Source organism: Vidua macroura, chromosome 18 (genome assembly GCF_024509145.1).
Source record: "Vidua macroura isolate BioBank_ID:100142 chromosome 18, ASM2450914v1, whole genome shotgun sequence".
NCBI lineage: Eukaryota > Metazoa > Chordata > Aves > Passeriformes > Viduidae > Vidua > Vidua macroura.
Genome location: NC_071588.1, coordinates 8,324,733 through 8,344,075, shown reverse-complemented (window position 1 = coordinate 8,344,075; position 19,343 = coordinate 8,324,733). Strand labels below are relative to the sequence as shown.

The following is a 19,343-nucleotide window of genomic DNA, read 5'->3' as shown; positions in this document are numbered from 1 at the left end:
CCACTAATAATCAAAGGGCTATTTCCTGGCCTTCCCAGATGCAAAGCACTGTTCTCATCTCCATTATTGCACACCCTTCCCCTCCCACCTCACACTCACTTCCCTACACGTGCTCCCCCATGGCTGAACCCAGCACTAGGGCACGACTCGAGTTTTTCAGGCTCCACAGTGAAGGAAGACGCTCGTTTCCTATTCGCGTTTTCGGCCTCTCCCCACAAGACCAAACGGGCGAGCAGCACACCGGATCGCAGAGCAAAAACTCGTCGAGGGCATTTTTATCTGCGAGGGGCTGCCAGGGAGGCTGCTGACCTGCAAGAAACCCACCAGGAAGAAAAGGCAGGGACAGGGGACTCGGGGGTCACTTTTATTTATTTGGTGTTGGCCGGGTACAGCAGAGGGGCTGCCCCAGGCCCCGCGGCCGCGGGGAGCGCGGCCTGGGGCGGCGGGGCGGGGGGCGGCGGCGGGCCTGGGGCAAGCGGAGCGCGGAGCCGCTCACCTTGTCCTGCCCCTGCGCGCACGCTCTCCGCCGCTGCGTGTTTAAACAAAGAAAGTTGCACAACCAAAGTCCGTCCGTCAGTGTCGTGTGTATCCCCTCCGCCCCGTTAAGGTGGCTCTCGGGTGCGGCGGGACGTCCCCGTCCCCGCGCGCTGTCACCGGCTCGTCCCCGGCTCTCGCCGCTCCCCGGCGCACTGACGCCCTTTCATTATTGCACTGCTCGCTGCGACCGTGACAGTAGTGCAACAGGGAAAGAGGGGCAGCCCGGCCGGTGGTCCCAGCGCTGGCACAGCAGCTGCGGCGGCTGCTGGGCTGGGGGCACAGAGGGAGAGCCCGGGTGGGGTGGGAAGATCCTGGCTTTGTCCCCGAGCTAGCCGCCTCCCATTGGAATGATGCTGAGGGGCAGCTCACGGGGAGGGGGGGGAGTTAACCGAGGATAGCGGCAGCCGTACAACGGGGAGGCAGCGAGCACGGCGCCGTAGTATGGCTTCGGACCCTGCTCCGTGCCCCGCTGCTCCGGGGAGACGCGCGGCAGCGGCCCCGCGGCAGCTCCGCCGCGCCCCGATCCGGCCCTCAGTCCCCTCCCACCACCCCTTTCCCTGGGCCCCTGAGGTCCCGAAAGGGACCGCGGGGACCACCTGAAATGGAAGGCAGGGCCACCCACTCGGCCATCCCGGCTGCTGTCAGCCCCCAGCTGATCCTCACAAAGCAGAGAGGAGATTTAACACCCCCATCCCTGCTTCGTTCCCACGTACCTCAGAGAGCAGCTCTCGGGAAGGGCCGGAGGCAGTGCCCGGCCCCGCTGCGCCGCCCGACCCTGGAATAGCCCCGGGTGCGGGGCACGGTCGCGGAGCCCGGCGGGCCGCACTCGCCGGGCAGAGGCATGAGCTTTGTTTCGCTGAGGTTATGGGGATTAGAGTCTCGGCCTCTTTGTGCTGTGCTCTGCTTTGCACCACACTGGTTTTTGAGCTGGGATCAGCTACAGAAACAGCAAGTATGGCTATGTATCTCCTCCCATCCTTTGGTGGGTGTTTACATTAGTATGTAATATAGACACCCTTCAAACGTCTCAGAACTCATACTATTTTAGAAAGGAACCATGATGGGTTTCTCTGGTTTCAATCACTGCTTGTGTTTTAAACATGAAGCCGTTTTGAATCCTGTGTGATAGATAGCATCAAAAATATGCCCATTACTCACAACCTGAGTCACCAGAATAGCACGATTATTTGTCACAAATAACATCTCTGTACAATTATTCGCCTATCTAGCAACACTCAGCATTTCACAACTTTTCCCTTAACTCGATGGGCATATGGGGTTATTTTTTCTGCTGTGGCTTTCTTCTCTCCATGAAGAATAACCCTCAAAAGAAAAGACCCTATAAGCAATATTGCACTACTACCCTGATCACAAAAGCAGAGGCAATATTGATAGGGTCTCATCCTTAAGGTTAGGAAGCTGGATAATGTGTCTTGCAGCAGGTGACTGGAGGGAGCTTCATTCCATGCCTGCAAATGGGGAAGGGGTAAAAAGTTAGAAAGCAGTCCACTGCCCTATGGATCACAGCACCATGTGCTCCTGGGAGAGTGAGGATGCAGGAATGGAGTAAATCTCTGACCCACAGAATCCGTGCATGGGCACTACCCCTTTCTCCCAGGACACATTTAACTCTGGTATGGATTTTATCCAGGTTTCTGTACCTCCATCCCCAGTTCTCACTTTCTTCTGTGTAAATTTCTCTCCTTTATTAATAGCCTCAGCCAATTAGCTGCCTAGCTGTCAGAGGCTGGGAAGTGCTATTATTTGATTAACTGATAGTTGTATTTTGAGCCTCTTAGTAACAGGCATCAAGCCCTCAAAGAACTTCCTTTCTAGGGCTGTCCTACTTGGAAAGCCCAGTGTTTTAAATATCCCTCCCTTCATTGGAAATCACGGGATTAAGTACACACCAAAAATTAGAAAGCAAAACAGGATCTCCAGGGCTGGCTCTCCAGCACTGACTTCACATTTATGCACACAGGTTAAACAGTGTTTGGAGACGCACGCGTGTTTTGCCCTAGCTTGTTTTGTTTGGCTTTTTCTTCTCTTCCCCCTCCCCAGCACCTTTTCTGTCCAAGGCTGGAAGGCACAATCTTCAGCTGGGGTTGGCTTAGTGTCGAACACACTAACAGCCACAGAAATTACTCCCAGGGAAGGGCTGAGACACCTCCAGCTCCAGGAATGCTTTGCCAACTAGACTCTTCCTCTGCACTCTGGCTCCCAATTAACCTGCCCCAGTGCATTTGTCACGTAGGAACACTTGAGAGCCCAGAGGAAGGGGAAGGAAATTTCATTCCCAGGCCATCCCAAACCAGGTCATGATTTTGACACATTAAGCTTCTCTTTCCTCAGTCTGCTTTCCAGTGGATTAAATTGGAGTGTAATGAAGGGACAATCCCCTAATTCATGGATTCCTGGCTAATTTATCCATGCCACATTGAGCTGGTCTTTGCCATTGGAGGTCCCTGGCTTTTGGCATGCTGGTGTGAGGCAGCCCTGCATCCTCTTTGATGCTGCCTCACTTGCCAAAGAAAAAGGAACTAGGCAAGCTCCATTCAGTGTTTGTTTTTTTCTAATGCTCAATAATCAAAATCTCCAATCTGTCCCAATCCCTCCTTTTCCCCATCCTTTGTGATGCTTGTGGAAGAAAACAGGGATCTTTTTTCCACATAATTTATTTATATTAAATATTTGCTCACGCTAATTAAAAGGCCACATTCACAGAGATTGCTGAAAGCAGCTCAGAACTGAGTTTTATCAAACTTCTGTATTCTTGTTACCTTGGCAAAGCCTCAGGTTAAATCCTGCCATTGCTTCTCAACAATCCCTGCAACCTAGACATTCAGTTAGACTGAGAACATAAAAAAAAGATGCAACTAGGCTCAGCCTTACCTTTCCATCTATTCCCGTCCAGTTTATTTTGTTTATTGTTTATCATGTCTTTTCCACTCTTCAGCCTCGATGTTATCTCAAACAAGACTTAGGACATAATACACACAATTTAACTTCTCCAGTGGCCCAAGAGACAAACCTACCAGCAAGCTTACAGTGGAAACACACAATCTGCATATGAAGTGATGTTGCTGATGCATGGATAGTGCAGGGGAAAGCACGATTTGACAACTTTCTCACAACTTAAATAGTTCAGTAGTTGCAGAACCTACAACTGGCAGGGGAGGGTAAGGGATGTAATTAGAAATGTCAGCCACAAGTTTCAAGCAAAGGCAATTAAGTTACTTTATGTTTCTGGACCTGTGCTGAGAGCCTAGATGCGTCTCAAAAATGTCCTTATCTCTAAGTGGTGTATTGGCACAGGCCTCCCTACACATTGCCTTTTTTTTTTTTTTTTAACAGAACAGGAAAAATAAAGACTGAATCAGCCTTCAATAGTATTCCAATAGTATTCTACCTAGTTTGCAAATGATACACAAAGCCTGGGTTGCACTATGTCCTATAGCAGGGAGACTCTCTGGAATGTATATGGGGGTTATTTTAAAATAAACGTTTAAACACGAGATTATGAAATGCATGCTATTTATACACTGTGAGGCTCAGCATCTCTAGATATGTTTAGAAACCTCTCTTGCCTTTAATCACAGTTATAGAAACTAAATGGAAATGTCACCCAGACTAGTATGGAAATAACACTTTATGCGTTGCTCAATAATGGAAGCTCTTTTTTTGGCAGTGTGTGTGGGGGAGTCTTACTGTAGTGGAGCCTTTGCTATGTGTTTAAGTCCCCTTTTTCTGATGTTAGGAGCCAAATAGACTGAAGTGTCCTTACGATGAAGCGTTGGGATAAATAAAGTAGTGAGCTGAGTCTCTGGAGCTGAGGCCTCTGCTTTTCATGAGATCAGAGCTTGCCTTCTCTGGTTTAGCTTAGGGAGGCAATTCTCCTTCCCTTTGTTGCTGTTTTGTTTGTTTATTTTTCTTGTGGTTAAAGATGCCACTGGGGCAAGCAGTTTTTTTAAATTTTCATCTCAGTTACAATCTCACAAAACATAGAAGGGCACAGTCCAGCCTTGTTTCCCTGGCCACAGCCAGTTCTCTAGCCTGAGGAAAGGAGACCATTTAAAAGACATCTTGCAATTAAATACATTATATAGTTTACAATATATTTTCTGCAGCGGAATTGACACTATCACCAAAGGTCAAAGCAAACACTTTAAACAGCTGTAGGCTGAAGTTGATTTAGAGTTTTCCATCCTATTTAATAATTTTATCATTGTTTTAAAACTGGGAAGTGTTGCCTTTTTAATTTTTTTTTTTTTTTTTTTTTTTTTTTTTTTTAAGAGAGAGAAAATTCTTAGCATTCCAGTCCTGGCTCCTTAAGTCTATCTAGCAAGTTTGTACAAATCTGTCCAGAAAAAAAGGGGATTCTTGCTTCCATGCAAGAGTCAACTTGCCCAGGTGTGAGACTCCAGAGAGTAAGGGTTGATAATCCTCTCTGAAAACATCACCTTCCCAAGTGTGTTTCACCCACCAAGTTCAGGGATTCTGTCACCCACAGCCACTTACCAATACGTTCCCCTTCTCCTGAAATCAGGAGGGATTACACTCCAGAATGTCCTGCCATTTGATTCTTGTTCATAATATTTAGTTTGTGGGTTTCAATAACCCTTTTCTCAGCAGCAATATTTCCTCGGCTGGCAGAACCCAGATCTGCGTCAGTGAGCTCCATTAAAAGGAATGACAGAGCTCCTTAAACAGCCCAGACTTTGTAACCCCACAATACGGCTTTTCTGCATGGTGTTTACCAGCGCTCTGCTGTCTGACGGAAAAAAAAAAAAAAAAAAAAAAAGAGACTACTTATGGTACTAAATGCAGGAGGAAAATAGGGCTAAATACTATCACCCTGGAAGTGCCGATCCCACTGTTGGCCCTCCCTGTACAGGGCAAGTGAAAGGCCTTGTAGTTGCCTTGGCTGGGGAAGAGAACATGTGAGGCTGATCCTGAGCTCCCCCAAATAACTCTTTCCCCCACGGCAAGGGCCAGACTCCCCTCATCACAGCCAGCTGCCCCCAACCCGCCCGGGCCCGCAGGGGCAGGGGTGTGGTCTCTGCACGGGGCCCCGAGCCCGAGCCGGCACAGCCGAGGCCAGTGGCACGGCACGAGGGGAAGCGGCACCTCCTGCCCCCGCCCGGCCGCCTCCCTTCCCCAAACCACCCAAGAGCGGCCAGAGTAGGAGCGACCTTAACACAGATCTAGCACTCAATGCAATGACTCAAAAAGTCCCCCTGAAGAAAAAAAAAAAAAAAAAATCCCTCTGAAAACTTAAACCATCTGATTCCACTTTCCGCTCCAATTGGTTGTGTAGCCAGGGCGCAGGTCTGGCCTCCTCCACCACACTAATACCCTATGTGTGCTGCCTCCACAGAGGAGGGGTTCTTTTAACAAGTTTATGCAACAACAGGATGGAGGCTCTGCCGGAGCCCTTCCCCCCGCAGCCCGACCTGATTCCCCGCATTCCTCCCGCGCCCTCCCCCTCCGACCCAACTGGAGACAAACTCTGGCATCTCCACACACATGCAAATGGTTTCCCTTGCACAAATACAGACTCCTGAAGGGGCCTTTGCTTCCGAATCCCCCCTCTTTTTTTTTTTTTTTTTCTTTCCTCCAGTGCTTTTTTTTTTTTTTTTTTTTTTCGCTGTTACATTCCTCAGTCAGACAGGGTTAAAAAAAAAAAAAAAAGTGGGGAAGGGAGGGTTTGGAATGTGTAACCTCCATCCCAGGCCCAAATCTGCAGGGAACCCCGTCCTCTCCCCTCACACCCCTGTGGCTGCCTTCCACAGAGCTGGCGCTCAGCAAAGGGCGTTTGTGGGCTCCATTGCCCCAGCCAGAGCCAGGAGCCCTCAGAAGGTTGTCCCTCTCCCTTTCCAAAGGGGATATGGTCCTTGTCATCGCACAGGCCTTTCCCTGTATCACACGCCTCAAATTCCCCCCACGCCCAGGGGAGGTTTTGAAGCGTAGTGACCATATTATTTTTAAAGACATAACTTCATATAGGAAAATAACTATGCATCTATTTCCCCTGTGATTTCTCCACCTCCAAACGAGGCAGGCTCACATGTCTGAGAGGCCATCTTACAGCCCAGCATCAGCCCCACCAAGGCTTTCACTAGCACTTATTTCTATTCGCTGATGGGCTCACATGAGCACACACACACACACAGAGAACAAAGCATTGCCCTGCTCCAGGGTGGCTTCCAGCTCCTCACTGGTCCACCCTCCTTCCCATTCTTCCTGGCCAGGGACAGCAAAGGGCCCTCCATGCTCCCACTCTGGTCACTCTTACAGTCTATGGATGGCAAGGGGGGAAGACACCCCCTAGCAAATCCCTCAGAGATTTCACTCTTTCCTACCTCTTCATTAATCAAGAATTAGAAGGAAGAAGACAGGAAAGTGCCAAAGCTAAATAGGCCTCCCCGTTCCTTAACACACATAAAAATGGCAACCGTGCTACAATGCAGAGATGGATGAAAAGAAAAGCTCTAGAGAAAAGGAGCCATGGCGGCTCGAGTTTCCTCCACTGAGGCCTGGGAATGCACCGCATGGGCCACCAGCACCATGCCTCCGGTTCAGGCATGGAGGCTCATCCTCCTCCTCTGGGCGCGAACGGGACACAGCCTTCAGCTCACCCCAGAAACAGAAGGGCTGAAAAGGTGTCTTTTGTCTGCTCCCTCGGTCATTGGAGAACTGGAGTGCGTTATTGAGGAGTCGGCTTCTCCTCAACTGTCTAAAATGGAACACGCTCCCCGCCTTAGGACGTGGTCCTCCATTTTCTGCCTCCCCATGGCTCGCTCACCAGCACATCCTGGCCTGGCTTGGGATGTGCTGTGCAATCTGAAAGCACTCGTTTACCTAGATTTGATTTCCAATATGACGGCTCTCCCCACCCCCACCCTTTGCTCCCAAGGTAACAGCTCAAGGCTTCAGGAAAAAAAAGAGAGAGAGAGGAAGGTCCCATCCCCCAGCCCTCCAAACCCCTTTCTTAGCAGCTGCAAGCGAAAATACCACATCTGCCTCCAACTACACCGCGAGTGACAGTCACCAACATATTGTTATTTAAAGATCAATTCTGAATGCAGTGTTCCTGTTCCTAGGCCTACATCATCCTCGCATCTCTCAGCCTCGCTCCACGTTGCTGTTGGGAAGTGCAGGGACAGATTGTCTTTCAAATCCTATTGATTATTATTTAGGTATCTTGTACTATTTTTTTTTTTTTAATGAAAATGAAGGTATCAATATTCCTTTAATCTTAACAGTAATTTCTCTAAAAGTGAAATATGATGGAACTTGAAAAATACATCAATAGGAAGCAAAAATTAAATTGTCTGTAAATACATGGGTATATATTAAAGTCACTGAATTCTATACACAACAGTAACATCCTTAGGTTCATAAATCCCTAATTTTTAGAGCAGAGGAAGAAAATATTCAAAGCTGGTAAGGATATTTTTAATAGTGGTGATTGCTCTGAAGGAGGACAAGAGGGCTTTAAAATGTGAATAGGCCAGCTTTTTATTTTACAACTTGGACACACAAACCCAAGCTAGTGGCAGAAAGGGCAATCCATTTTGTACACTGAAGCAGTCAAAACGGGGAACAAAACCCAAGGAATTTCCATACAGAGCTCTCAACCCAAACACAAAATAAACAAACAAACACAAGGGTAGGGATTTTTTAAATTAATTTCTACATGATCTTGACATTTTAATGCTCGTTTAAGCCTTTGTGGTGGAGGGAAGAAATCAGAGTAGGGGGCTGGCTCCCTACTAAAATGCATTAAATAACTACAGAATGCCATAATGTCAGGGGCTGGGTGTGCAACAGTAACTGATCATAAAGGATGTATTAGGACTGGAACCAAATGCTTTGACAATATTATTGCACTGCTTTATTTGTGCAGACAGTAGTGCAACATTGTCAGAGCCAGCGATACCAGCAGCCACTGTCACGTTCTGCACAGCTGTCCCTGCATCCTTTTGTAAGGGACTGTTACATTACAGTGTTAACCACAATAACGTTTTTATGTTTAGCCCCAATAAAACTCTGCATGACAAAGTTTATTTGCAATAGTAATTAGACAAGGTAAAAAAAAAAAAAAAGAAAACAACAAAAAGTTAGTTTCAAAAATGACAGAAAGAGAGGAAAAAAAGGGATAGGGATAGAAAAAGACCACTGTTACTATGGCTTGTTAAACAAACCATTCAAGTCTTCTGCTACATGCCCAGTATATCTAGGCACGGTACGTTATAAAGGTTTTATACAATAAAATGTTTTTCTACTGTAATGGAGAATAAAATAAGAAGGGTCATAATTCAGTATCCCCAAATGTATGTGCTTCCATAAAACCCAGATTGGTCAGTCAATGAATCTGAACTAGACAATTTAAATAAATCACAGAAAGTGCCAACCCTTTCCTGTGCCTTCAGAAGTTTTCTTAATTGTGCTGTGATTTTATCATGGTTGACCAATACTGATGAAAAAGCCTGGGGGTGTGGTGTATATATAGAATGGTATAAATACACAGTGCTTTGATTTGCCATGGAAAATGTTACAGAAAAGATGAGACCTGGGTACAAAAATATCTAGTGCCTGTGCTTCAATCTCACACATATCTGTGTGTGTGACCACTCTAAAATTACAGCATACACACCAGAGATTCCTAGAAACATACAACAGCATTAAATCCCTGTCGAGATTGATAGGGACCACCTTAAACATATAGGAGAAAGTTTCTCTAAGGGGAAAAACTATAAGGAAATCATTAAAATTTTCAGTGTAGATATTATATGGAAGAGTGTGGAAATTAGTAACTAATTACTCACAAGCTATTGGTAAACAAAGCAAGTAATGGGATGCCTTGAAAGCTCTCAGAAATGTTTGGAGCTTATGTCTGAAATAGGATGTTTAAATTATTCCAGCCCATTTCTATAGACAGACACATAAAAATGTATAACCCAGAATCTCTCTCCTTATTTAAAACCACTCCCACATGTATAAAACCTTATTTCACACACGTGCATAAATACACTGGAGGAGGCATCTATTTTAGGGTTGTTTGCCCACTCTGAAGAGGGTGGGCTGCTAAAGGGGGTCATGTTTCTGCCAGCCAATGCCCTTTTAATATTGCACTGCTCATCATAATTGCCAGTAGTACAACAGAAAAAGGGCTCTGGACAACAGCATACTTCAGAGACTTTCCAAAATAAATGAAAAATCAGTTAGAAACTTCTCCAAGTGATGGCTTCTGTGCATGTTTTAGTCTAAAACAGATTTGTTACATTCAAAAAAAGGAGTTTCTTGAACAACCACATTGAATCAATATCATTCTTTAAAATTAGATTTTAATATTTCACAACTGCTTCTTCAATTAACTTCAGCAAGAATTTAGGTAAGCTTGCTTTAGGAACTTTTTTTTTCCCTTATCAATAGTAAATGTACTGCATTAGAGCATGTGAAAGCAAATACCAGAACTGGGATTGTCCTGGTTTCATTTTAGCACCTCAGTATTTTACAAAAGTAGGTATAATGAACTAAAATACACAATGGAGGATATTAATTTATCCTTTCTCTTGCTTTCATCTGAATCAGCTGTTAAAATAATTGCTACTTATTGCATACATGCTTCTAGTACCTAAAATTATTCACTTCTACTTGCTAAGGAAGTCTTGCTATTTTAGAGGCATCTAAACAAGCTTTCAAAACAACTGCCATCCAGCAGTGAGAAACCTTTAAAAATCACCTACTTGCATCATGAAAACATTATTATTGTAATTTTTCCTTTTTCAGAAAGAATATATGGGTAGTAAGGAGAAAACATCAGTTAATCATTACAAATCAGACATTCCAAATAATTTTAGCAATAAGTAACATTTAAAAGTCAACTTAGTCTTTAGGCTCAAACTGTTTACCCTTTGTTTCTCTAGACAATTTCAAAGTCAAAGCTGGAAAATGTAACTATTTGTTAAATAAGAATCACTTGAGAAATTATAAAATTATTTTATTTCAAACAATGCAAAGAAATTCTATGTAAAGAAATTCAAACTTGAAAACAACTTTCCATGAACTCTATAGATAAGTAAGAATCATACCAGATGCTAAAATAAATTAAACTAATTTGGTTCTGGGGGAGTTTGGGCTGAGCGAGAAAATTCACTACATGAATTCTAGTTGTCACTCTATCATAGTAGTATTAACACAAAGCCAATTGATTTGGAAACGTCCCAACCCAATTAGAATCTTAAATTGTATCATTCCTGTTTTCTCCCTTTATTTTAATTTTTCCTCCTTTTTTTTTTTTTTAACAATAATTTACTCCTAATCCAGAAACCTAGACTGGTTTGGAGATGTTTTTTAAAAAAAAGAAAAAAGAAAGAGAAGGAAAGAAAAAGAAAAGAAAAAAAAAAAAAAAACCTAAAAGAATTTGCGTTAAACCTTAGGAAGTTTTTTTTAATTCCAGAGCCCCAAGTCTGTGTTTGAGGGTACAAGCTTTCCTTACACAACTCAAGGACCACACACTGGAGGGAAACGGAGTGGAATTGGGGCAAAGTGCAAGAATGCCAAAGAAACACTTTGGGTTGCGCACCCTGGTTTATTGCAAAAACTCTGGACTATTTAAGCAAAGCATTACTTTTACGAGATTTAAATATTAAGCCAATATAAATACTGGCTGGAGATAGCATGTGACTTATTGCCTCGCTCTTTGGGGGTTTTAGCAAAAAAACCCCAAAAAACAAAACAAAACAACAAAAAAGAGGGAGCTTCTAAAACAGGATCTTTTAACAAAACAATTCTACGTGGTATCTAGACAGATAGGAGCTTTGCTAGGTTTAAAAACGTGAATAGTATTTTGCAGGAGGAGCGCTGTGGCACAATGAGAGCGGGCAGCAGCCGCGAACCCTCCCGTGGAACAGCCCTCGCGCGACTGGGGGTGGGGAGGGAGCGCTCGGCTCCGGCGACAGGAATTTCATTCGTGGGATCCCACTCAGTTTCTCAGGAGTGTTTGCATAGGTGAAATGTTTGAGAGGAAGAAAAGGGGGGGAAAAAAAGCTCGCTACTATCTAGAGATTCCAGCCCAGCCCGCCGGCACTCGTGTCTCTCCCGGCGCTGCTCGGCGCACGGGCGATGCGCTCCGTGCCGTCTCCGCTCCCGCTCCGCTCCCGGCGGGCACGGGCACCCATTCCCCACTCCTGCCGCTCCCAAGTTTTATCCCCAGCCCCGCTGCCGCCCTCAGCGGCTCCGGCCGCCCGCTGTTTTCAACGCCTCGTATCGATCGCACGCCAGAACGCAAACCGACCAGCCAAACTTCACTCGGGGAATCGCCACATTTACAGTGCGGGAGGAAAGGACTCCCGCACTGCCCGCTCCGCGGGGAAACCTCTCCGGGAAGCGCGCGGCCCCGCCGGGGAGCTTCCGCACGGGAGGTGGGCGAGGGGCGCCGCCGTCAAGCGGCTCCCCCTCCCCCGCCCGGCCCCGCGCTCCCCGCCGGGTCCCCCCGCCCCGCGCCCTCGCTGCCCCGGGCGGGGGGCGCCGCTCGGGCCCCGTCCCGCCGCCGCTCGCCCCGCGGGCCATTGTCAGCGCCGCGCCCCCCGGCACCCAGCGCCCCCCCGGGCCCGCGCTCCCGCCATTTCCGCCCGGGCGGGCGGATGCGGCCGCGGGCGGCGGCAGGGCCGGCGGGCCCCGGGCCCCCGCGGTACCTGGCGGCGGGAGGGACGACGGACGGGTCCCCGCGCCGCGGGGGGGAAAGTTGCCAAAAGAGGCGCAAAAGAGGCGGCGGGAGCGGCGCGGCTCCGCAGCCCCCCGCACGCCTCCCGCCGCCGCCGCCCCGGGCGCGCCTCGGCGCGGCTCCCTGATCGATCCGAACGTGGGCAAATCCTCCGGTACCAACCTCATGGCCTCCCCGCTCCAGCCTCCATCTTTGACTAGTTGACATTCAGCTCCTGCCTGACCAACTCCTCATTAGCATACCTCCCCCCCCATTGGCCCGGCCCTGCGCTAGTCTTTGCCACCGCCTCCGCCATTGGCTCCCGGGGAGGATGTTTAAAAATATTACCCCGCCGCCCATTGGCGCCCCTGTGGCCACGTCACGGATCGCTCTTTATTTTAACAATGAATGCACAAACACATTCTTCCATTCACAAATTTTTTTTTTTTTTTTCAGTAGTTTGCCCGCCTTTTCTCCAACTACATTTTCATTGATTTTTTGTTTCAACTGTGGGGGTCCCGGTTGTAAACAGATAAATCAAAGGTGAACAGAGGGGGGACCTGAGCAAATATTATTTTCTCTCTCTTTTCTCTTTTGTTCGGCAGTGCTGGTGTTGGGGGAACAAAACTGATCCCCAGCCGTCCCGGATCGGAGAGGTGTGGTCGGGGGGGGAGTGGGGTGGGGTGGGGGTAGAGGCTGCTCTGCCCAAGAGGTTGCAACTATTTTGTGTCTATTTCGGTTTCAAAGCTGGACCTCTTTCCCGCAATTAGAAAAGCAACCTCTGCCCGGGCAAAAGAAACCGCTAAATTAGTCAAATTTAGAATAGTAATTGTTGCTGTGGGTGGGGAGCGTTCGCGGGGGGGGCTCGGTGGGTGCGTGCCCACGGAGAGGCTGCTCCGCTCCCTCCCGGAGCGGCGGCAGCGCCCTGGACGGCCGCGCTCCCCTCCCGCTCCTCCCGCAGCCGCGGGCTGAGCCAAGCAGGGGATTTAATTGTGACCGACTGAAACACACCAGGTCACTTCAGTGCACTTTCATGACAAGGGCTTTTCCTTTTGTACGCGCGGTTGAGCTGAAATCAGGAGATATCAAAGTTTAAGGGCTAGGGAGGGAAGATCTCTAGCATTTCTCTTGCCCTGCAGATTGTGAAAAACAGGAATCGTTGAAACATTAATCAAAAAAGACTGAGAGAGTCATTGACTCTGAGAGTCCTTCTCACAGGGAAAGGTCTCGGTGAGTCTCTTTTTTGGAAAGGTTTCTGCCATATTGCTAACTAACAAACTCACAAATGTGCAGTTGCTTCCCCTTCCAAATACATAGTTCCTCAGTTCTTCAACAATTGATTTCAACAGATGTTTGCAAAGTGGAAATGTTTCCATACATCAGTGAGAACAATTTATCAGCAAACGGAGTGAGAAAGTACTAAACTTTCATACACTTTCGTGGGTATGAAGGCTTTTTTCAAATTTCAACTGTATTTACTGACATTTTATTAAGCTGCCTGTCTTTAAAAACAAAACAAAAGAGTGTATTTTTTCTGAATGGTTGTATTATTTTAATTTAAAAATATCCTTTCCTTTCATTTGTTCTCTACCTTCATACCAAATCCAGCCCAAAAATATAACTTGTGTCCGTGTGAACTAAAATTTTACATTATACAAGAAGAAAGATATTAGCTATTTTTAAAAATAAACTAAACTTCCTTTGTATCTATTCTTGGGCTTGGGAGTTGGTTCTGATTTGGATATTTTCTCCATATATGTATGCATATATATGTGTAGCCCCCCACACACAAACATTGAACCCAAGTTGTAAATGCTGGATCTGGGTACTAATGGGTGGGGACTTGGAGCAGTGGATCTCTGGCAGTGTTTTTGGAGATGGGAGAGAAGGGCAGTGGGCTGTGAAATCACACATTCCTGTCCAATGGAGCTGAAATAATGGTATTGTTCTCTGGAAAAGAGGTTGCTTTTCTCTTCTCCATTCTTCCCCTGATCTGCAGGGACCTGATTGTGCAGTTAATCAGCAAAAAAGCGTTTGATGTAAGGCAGGGCGTGAATTCAAAAGGGCCAGGGGGGATTCAAGAGGGATTCTTCTGTCTGTTAGAAAATGTTTTTCTGATTTCAAAATGGTAGGCATTTGAAAAGCTGCACTGGTCTCTCTTCAGAGATCCGAGTTTGTAGTAGGTACCAGCACTAATTATATCGCTTCCTTTGTGGGTTTGACACTTTACTGCTTGGGAAAAAAAAAAAAAAAAAAAAAAAAAAAAAAAAAAAAAAGAGGGAGAGAAAAAAAAAAAGTAGATATCTTACAGCAAAAAGAAAGATGTCCTTCCTGGAGCAAAGGTGAGCCTCTATATCCCTGCAGTTAATTCCTTCAGCTCGCTATCAGTCGCCAGAGAGTCTCCTTATGCCTTGCCACACGTTTAGCATTGCACGATTCAGAGTAAAATAAAGCCCGTGGGGAGCAGGTAAGAACTAAGTTGGTTTTGTAGCTCTTTTTGGTGACCTGTGTCCTGAGCATGGCATCCACCTCCCCGAATCTTTAAACACTGAGCCTTTCCTGTCCCACACACTTCTCTGTAAATCTTTCCTTGCCAGACCTGTCTTGAATGCCAAGAATATTTGAAGCCTGTTTCTTATTTCAGTGTGGTCATTTCCCAAACTTTAACAAAATGCATTCTGCGGATTTCTGGTGCTATCTTTCATATGCACAGCATCTATACATATGTAAATATGTAAATTCATTGCTATCCCTTTACTTAATATATTATTATAGCTACACAGGAAATGACACATCCTAGAGAAAGGCAACTGCCTTGGATGTTTACGTGAAAAAATGTGTAACTTTACAGCAAACTCCAAACGGATTTGTCAGTTTAACTTTGAACAAACTGCAAAAAAATTAATGAAAGGTCCCCATCGCCCACCCAGCCCCAGATCTGTCTCTGTACACCGCAGCCCCTTCTACGGGTTTCTTCCTGCTCTGTGAAAGGAGGATTGCTCTGTTGTAATGCTGGATTAATTGATTTAATTTTTGTGTTTTAGGGCTGGGGGACACTGGGGAATTCTTTGGATTTTATTTTGGTGGTGTTTTGCTGCAAATGTGCAGTTGTGCTCTCCCCTCCCTTTGGAAAGGAAGGCTGAGGAAAGCCATTTGTTCTGCTGCTAGTTTGCTTTCAAGAAGGGCTCCTTGCAACTGTCCAATGCTGGAGAAGCATGGCGTTTTTATAATTTTTAAACATCAAGGAGGGGAGGGAGAAAAGCTGATTTTTTTTTTTTCTCCAGATCTTGGGGTGTTTTTGCAGTGTAACTCAATCTGATGTCACTGGGGGTGGAGTCTCTGCTGCGTTTGCTTAAACTGGAGCTGCCTCAGTAAAAGGCCTTGTGGCTGAAAGTTCTTAAATCTGTGGCAGACAGGCATGACTATTCCTTAATGAGACCCCCGCTGCAATAACGCATTTTGTATTTTAATCAGCTTCTTAATGCTATTAATTACGATTTCTTTCATAACACTCTCCCCATCTGCAAGGTTAATGCAGTCCCACCCGAGCAGCACAGTAACACGCTCCACCGTTACCGTCTGTGTGAAAACACATGTATAAACTCATATAAACCCCTCTTAATTAGGTCTTGAACATGCATATGCTTTGTGGGTGTGGGTGACAGGCAGAAACAAAGAGAAGAGAGGAGGACAAGGAAAATTTCACAGAAGTTTCCAAAGATATTTACAGAAGTAGTTATAAATTAACTTTAAACTTCATCCTTGTGGAAGATTGCTACATATAGGAAGGATAGATTTGGGGTTTGTGTTTTGTCTTTTATTCCCAGTTCTCTAGCTGCAAACATTTGCTTCTGTGGATGAAACTATAAGGTTGGATTCAAAACTAATTGATAAAACTCCATGGGAGACAGGAACAAATAGATTCATAAAGTGTTCACAGGGCAGCATTGACTATTCATGTTTAAACTTAAACAGATTGGACTTTTGGTTTGCTTCAAAAAATGAGTACCACTCTTTCAGAGGGGCTGGAAATCAAAGACCCTCTGAGATCAGTTAAAATAGTAATTCTCATTTAGCACAGCTACCTTGACTTTTCTGTTTTAACACACTAACATGAAAAATTAAGTGGTCCCCTTATTTAAACACTCATTTGAATGATCCTAAATCTTTCCCCTGAAATATGGGAGATTTCACTATTCCCATATTTCTACCCAAGTAGTTTACAAAAAAAAAAAAGTTTTTTTCTTTGAATGGGCTTTCATTCAGACACATGAGAATAAAACAGTTTAAAGGTATTATATGTATGCATATCCCTCTCCAGATACATGTGTCTACATATCAATGAAATTCAAATTGTTTCTATATTTTCCCGCAGATTCTTATAGTTTTTCAACAAATGCAACTTGTTAAAGGCTTTTTTAAGTGGAAAAAAAAAACCCAATAAACAAAACCCAAACAAAAACAAAAGCACTATTCACAACAAAAAGGCATCCCCCAAAACATTTTAGTAATTTAAAAGCTGTCAGAAACGATTTCTAAAAGTTTAAAATGCACCTAAACTCACTCCCACCAACCACATCTTTATTTAGACCAAACAATCGTTTTAATGTGATAAAAATGCAATATTTTCTTCAGGATATTTTCCTATCTGCAGGATTGAAAGCAAGAAAGGCAGAGAAATCTCGTACCTTTTACTAAAAATAAATAATCTTAATAATTTCCTAGCTAGCAGATGGCCAAAAATACCTTACATGTTTCCATAAACATATCCAATCGATAGCTTCAAAAGTGATTGAATGTAACCGAAATGCAGCCAGCCCAAAGAGCTCAGCTCTCTCCTGATCAAACCTCTACAAAGCAGGCTCTTGTGCTCGACTTGACAGTGTCCGAGAGGGAGGGGAGCGGCAATGAGAAAACCAGTCACTAAATGCGAGTTATGAATGAGGGATTGGATGGGAGGGGAAAAAAAAAAAAAAAAAAAAAAAAAAAAGGGGACGCAGCTAATGCAAAAATCAGTTTAATTCCATCGGTTTTACATTGATGTGCTTTGGCCCCCGGATCCCACGGCGGCTGCGGACCCGCAGTTAAACCCATCTCTAGCCCAAACCCCGGCACACATCCCCGCTACAGGAAAGAGGGGCATTGTGCTCCTCGGCTCACATTTTCTTCTCCCCCCTCTTTACTCGTCCCCCATCTCTCCCCCCTCCCTCTTTTGTAAATCAGAATGAGGAGGTTTTATAGTGAGTCTAATTCTCACTCCCTCCATTTCCTTCCTTTCTGCATTTTTTATCCCCCTTCCACCCCGCCCCTCCTCTGCCTGCAGCCCTGGTATTGATTAACCACTTCGCTGCTACCCCTGGGCGCTGCCTCTCTCCGGCCGCTCGGAGCCGGGCCGGGCCGGGCCGGGGCAGCCGCGCTCGGCAGCGCCGGGGCCGCGGGCAGGAGGCGGCCGGGGCTGCCCCGGGGCCGCTGCCCCAGCGCCCGGAGCCGGCCCCGCGCTCCCGCCGCTCCTGACCAGCCCTTTGAAGTCAGTGGCACTTAATGGTATTTAATGAGGCTGCCGCAGCGCCGGCAGTGCCCGGACGGCTCCGGGAGCGGGGAAAAGTGGTCAAAGCATCCGCCAGTGAGCCAAACGCGGGGGAGTTCAGCACAGGGGTGCAGCCCCCGGGAGTGCGGAGCCGTGGGAGGAGGAGTGTGAAGGAGCGAGGGGGAAAAACCCCGAGCACCGAAATAGTTAATGGCCTCTGGATGCATTGATTAGTATTGATGGTTTTGGTAGTTTTAATGGATTTGTTGTTTGTGGGAGGTGGGGAGCTTTTCCCTTGCTTTGAATTCTAACCCCCTGGCTGGGAGCTTGCTCCTAATTGCATGCACAGCATTCCTTCGGAGTGGGTGGTATCACCTTTTACTGCTGCTCCCTTCCACAGGGAAGGCCTGTAAAAAATCCCTTTCATGTGCCCGAAAATCAATACCCAGGGCTCTGGATGGCTGCTGTAAAAACAAAACAAAATCCTATCCCTCCCTCACACAAAAAATAATTATACATACATACATACATATATACATACACATATATCTGTATAGGGAGAGAGAAGGGAAAAAGAGCCCCAGAAGAGCCACCCCTCCCTGCAGACAAATGCAGAGGGCAGTTGGTTCCTTTTGCCAAACCAGGGCAGAGGCAGTGTCAGGCTGGTGTGGAAAGAGCCCCTATTTTTACAGCTGTTGGGGACACTTTCAGAGGGGGCTGCAGTTGGGAGCTGGAGGTTTCAGTGTGGTTCTAGTCAATAAAAATGGATGTGGCTTGAAAATGCCTGCTCCAATGGCAGGGAGGATGGAGGGTCAGAAGCAGTGCTTAAAAGGTTAAAAAGGACTGTGTGAGTGGGAAGTTGTAGGGTTATGGGTGGAGTTATCTACACTTCGTGAAAAAGCACAACAGAGTAAACAAATTCATCTTTCAGTTAATGTCAGGATGGAGGCAAGAGTGAAAGTGTGTTGTGCCTCACTGTGACCAGCACTGGGCTTTTTGAAATAAAAAAATTGAGATATTTTATTAGGAAACTATTAAGCCGAGTTTATTTTTTATTCTGTCCCCAAATTGTGCGAAAATGATATCAGTCTGAGTTACAAGTGGACTTCACGTTCACTTCTCTGTCTGCTGGATCTTAATTTCTTTAGCACTGAGGGGAGAGGGAACGATTGTTAAGCATTTAAAAATCCATGCAAAATAAATCAATGTGTTTCTGCCATCTACATTTCAATTCAATAACATCGTTTTCATAGAGCTATTTCATTAGGATGGAATAACTCACCTGTAAGTAATTACAGCTGACTTGCTTTCTAGCAGAGACCAATACAAGTCCAGAAAGGGGATAAAGGTTAGCTCAAAGAAATACTGCAGAGGTTTGGCTTGGGTATAAAAGCCAATAGTTATGTTCTCTCCTTAGAAAGCAAGTAATTTTGAGTCATCATTTAAAAGAAAATTCATAGCTGTGCCTTGAAGCTTCATTTTAATCTAGAATTTAAAATCAAAACCTAACTTGAAAGTGTTTCATCAGTAAAAGGTCTGCATCAAACAGAAAAAAGCTCCAAATGAACA

General features: G+C 45.8%; 1 long non-coding RNA gene across 1 annotated transcript; it reads right to left on the bottom strand.

Annotated features, from left to right (window-relative positions):
* Nucleotides 1-356: 356 nt before the first annotated feature.
* Nucleotides 357-5,275, bottom strand: LOC128816379 (uncharacterized). Its single transcript, XR_008439874.1, has 3 exons — nucleotides 5,056-5,275; nucleotides 1,251-2,006; nucleotides 357-807 (listed from the first exon to the last, which is right to left on the bottom strand). It is a non-coding gene; the product is annotated as an uncharacterized LOC128816379 (long non-coding RNA).
* Between the last annotated feature and the right edge of the window lie 14,068 nt (nucleotides 5,276-19,343).